Source organism: Balaenoptera acutorostrata, chromosome 10, assembly GCF_949987535.1.
Source record: "Balaenoptera acutorostrata chromosome 10, mBalAcu1.1, whole genome shotgun sequence".
NCBI classification, from domain to species: Eukaryota; Metazoa; Chordata; class Mammalia; order Artiodactyla; family Balaenopteridae; genus Balaenoptera; species Balaenoptera acutorostrata.
In genome coordinates, this window is record NC_080073.1 from 84,804,545 (window position 1) to 84,808,158 (window position 3,614).

A 3,614-nucleotide genomic window follows, 5' to 3' on the forward strand; every position below is an offset into this window, starting at 1 on the left:
TTGTCTTCCCAATCTGGGCTACATATAAAATAAGTAAACAACAAGGACCTACTGTATAGCACAGAAAACTAAACTCAGTAGCTTGTGATAACCTATAATAGAAAAGAATCTGAAAAAGAATATTATATAGATATATAGATATAAAACTGAATCACTTTCTGTGCACTTGAAACTAATACAACATTGTAAATTCTACTTCAATTTAAAATAAAGAAAAAAATTTAAGCATAAACAAAAAAAATCTCATTACATTATTAATTTTCTCAAAATATTGCTTTACTCAACTAGCTGATTTTATTGTTACAATATGCCTCTCAGCTAAAAAAAATTTTTTTAGAGTAATATAGCCTCAGTATGTAAAATGATTTGTGGCTATGAATGAGTCTCTGGTCCTGAATTGGAATAAAGACTTTCCTCCTGACACCAGTTCCCTGGACATAAAGGTTGTATTTGTAGTTACATACAATTAAGTAAATCATTGATAACTATCCAGAGTCTTCTATAAAAAGAGGATAAGCTCACTTGATAAAGAAAAATTCATACAAGATAGATAATTAAAATTTAAAATGAAAAATCAAATGCCCCATTTGAATGAAATAGTTATGCAAGAAAATTTACATCCAAAAACAAATTTTGAATATAGGAAAATATATATGTCATAGCTTAAGTCTCTCAGTTTATACTTTGGGAAACTGACATGAAAGTGTTTCAATTTCTTGCTCATTTCTAAATTACTAAAATGGGTTTGACTAAAAACAGCCTGATTTGTCCCCATGAGAATGAGAATGATATAAGTATTCAACTATAATAATATATTGATACTTGGATCTAGACAAGGCTATCTTAATGATTCTTATAGTGCAGGGTTTTCTCCACCTCCTTCTTATGCTATGGTTCCTCAACACTTTTAGACTTCTTAATATTTCAATAATGCCTTGCAGAAGTGTTTTTGAAAACCAACCATCTAATTCCTAGGCCCCGTGCCACATCTTCTCTAACAGACACCCAAAGATAGGAACCAATAAACTTCATTTTAACAGACTTTTCAGCTGATATTTATGCAACCTGAATTATGAAAAGCATTACTTTGGAGTATCCAAAACAGTCACTTCTTGGCATTCAATCCTCACCATAGCCCAAGGACATAGTTATTGTCATCTTTATTATACAGAGCAGGAAATTCAGTTTCAGTTTCAGAAAGGTTAGGTTACTTGTTAATTTGTAGTGTCATGAAAAGAAATTAAGTCACCTGGTGTCACATTTTTTAATTATCACCCCCCCTCCCAGTTACTGTACCCAATCTTCTATGACTGGATGCTTAACTGTGCACAATGCATACTTGTGTTTTGTCATTTCTCAAAACTATTTCTACCTTTCCTGCCACTTCTCTGATAAAGGTGAAAATTGAAGATAATGGATCTAAATAACATGAGCCATCCCAAAGAGTTTATTCTACTAGGCTTTACTGACCATCCTTGGCTAGAGCTTCCTCTATGCATTGTTCTGCTTTTAACATACCCCATGGCCATGGTGGGAAACATAGCCATCATTCTGGTGTCCAAGTTAGACCCCCATCTGCACAGCCCCATGTATTTCTTCCTCACCAACCTCTCCTTTTTGGACATGTGCTACACCGCAAGCATTGCTCCTCAGATGCTGTTTAACCTGGGAACTTCTGAGAAGACAATCAGCCATACGGGGTGCGCAGTTCAGCTTTATTTCTTCCACATGATGGGGGGGGCACAGAATGTCTGCTTTTGACCATTATGTCTTTTGATCACTATGCGGCCATCTGCAAGCCTCTACACTACACCCTCATCATGAATCAGCGTGTCTGCATCTTATTGGTGGCCACTGTGTGGCTGAGTGGAATGACCTATGCTGTCTCAGAGGCCACTATTACATTACAGTTACCACTGTGTGGTCACAGTACACTGGATCATTTATTGTGTGAGATTCCTGTTCTGATAAAGACTGCCTGTGGTGAAAAGGGTGCTAATGAGCTCACACTCTCTGTGGTATGCATTTTTTTTGTTAGCTGTGCCACTATGCTTAATTCTTGCTTCCTCTGCTTCTATTGGACACACTGCATTTAAGATTAAATCTTCTGAGGGACGAAAAAAAGCCTTTGGGACATATTCCTCCCATCTCATTGTAGTTTTCTTATTTTATGGCCCAGGCATTAATATGTACCTTCAGCCCTGCTCCTCTATCTCAAGGGACCAGCCCAAGTTCACGGCTCTCTTCTATGGAGTGGTGACTCCTACACTCAACCCTTTCATCTACAGTCTGAGAAGTAAGGATGTAAAGGGGGCACTGGGCAACGTGGTCAGGAGCATTTTCACTTCCAAGGGATAGTTGGCAGACATCAAATGAAATTATTTAACAATTAGAGTAGTTATATAGGGGTTTCTCTAACAACTCATTCTTGTCTCATACTTCCCCAGATCATGTTAGATGTTCTTCTTGCAAAATGTGTCATGTTTCTCATATTCCTTCTAATGGTGTTAGGCAAGGGTAATACTTGGCCAATATGCACCAGTAAGGGCACCCTGTTTGTAGTAAATCTATTAAAAATAGTTCTATTTTGGTTGGTACATAGTGAAACACTGTGTTAAACAGTAAAAAAAGAAAAAAGAAAAAAGTACTATAAATTAGAAACTAATTAGTTCAAGCTATCATCATAAAATAGCATGGCAACCATTCATCAGTGGACTTCCTATGACAGTGTCATGGGGAGAAACATTTCATCACTCTGCGAGGTTGACCATGTCTAAGTTGGCAGCACAGTGCCACTGTGCGTTCAGTGTGAGGCACTCTACACCTTAGACCAACCATGAATCTCATAACTTTATCAACCTCAATTTATCTAGACGCTACTGCTTCTTTAAAAACATATTGTTGGGGCTTCCCTGGTGGCGCAGTGGTTAAGAATCTGCCTGCCAATGCATGGGACACGGGTATGAGCCCTGGTCCGGGAAGATCCCACATGCCGCGGAGCAACTAAGCCTGTGTGCCACAACTACTGAAGCTCGTGTGCCTAGAGCCCGTGCTCCGCAACAAAAGAAGCCACCGCAATGAGAAGCCCGCGCACCGCAACGAAGAGTAGCCTCCACTCGCCGCAACTAGAGAAAGCCTGCGTGCAGCAACAAAGACCCAATGCAGCCAAAAATAAATAAATAATAAATAAATAAATAAAAAGAAAAAAAACATATTGTTACACTTAGTGTTATGTATTTTTAACTAAAGACGGTATCATTAAATATTCAAATAAATAAAATATATGGACAAAATGTGTGGATAAGTTCTTAATGTTTCTTTTAAATATCATCAGCATGAGCTTTCTGAATCAATGAGAGAACAAGGTAGTGATATTAATAATGAACCACAACATGAAAACATTTTTGTGTATAATGGGAACAGCCAGGAATGTCTTTTGAAACTGTGCAAGAATCAATATAAGAAAAAACAATTCGTATTTCTAGAATGGAAAGCAGCTTGACTACTTCAGCAATATGAGTATATTTTTGATGCTTAGAATTTGTATCATTAAAAGTTGAGAATTCTAAACTTAGCTCTAGGATTCACATCCAGCTAAAAACTTTTTCATAAAA

General features: G+C 37.2%; 1 pseudogene; it reads left to right on the plus strand.

Annotated features, from left to right (window-relative positions):
* Positions 1 to 1,413: 1,413 nt before the first annotated feature.
* On the plus strand, positions 1,414 to 2,358 carry LOC130709128 (olfactory receptor 2B11-like; annotated as a pseudogene).
* Positions 2,359 to 3,614: the final 1,256 nt, after the last annotated feature.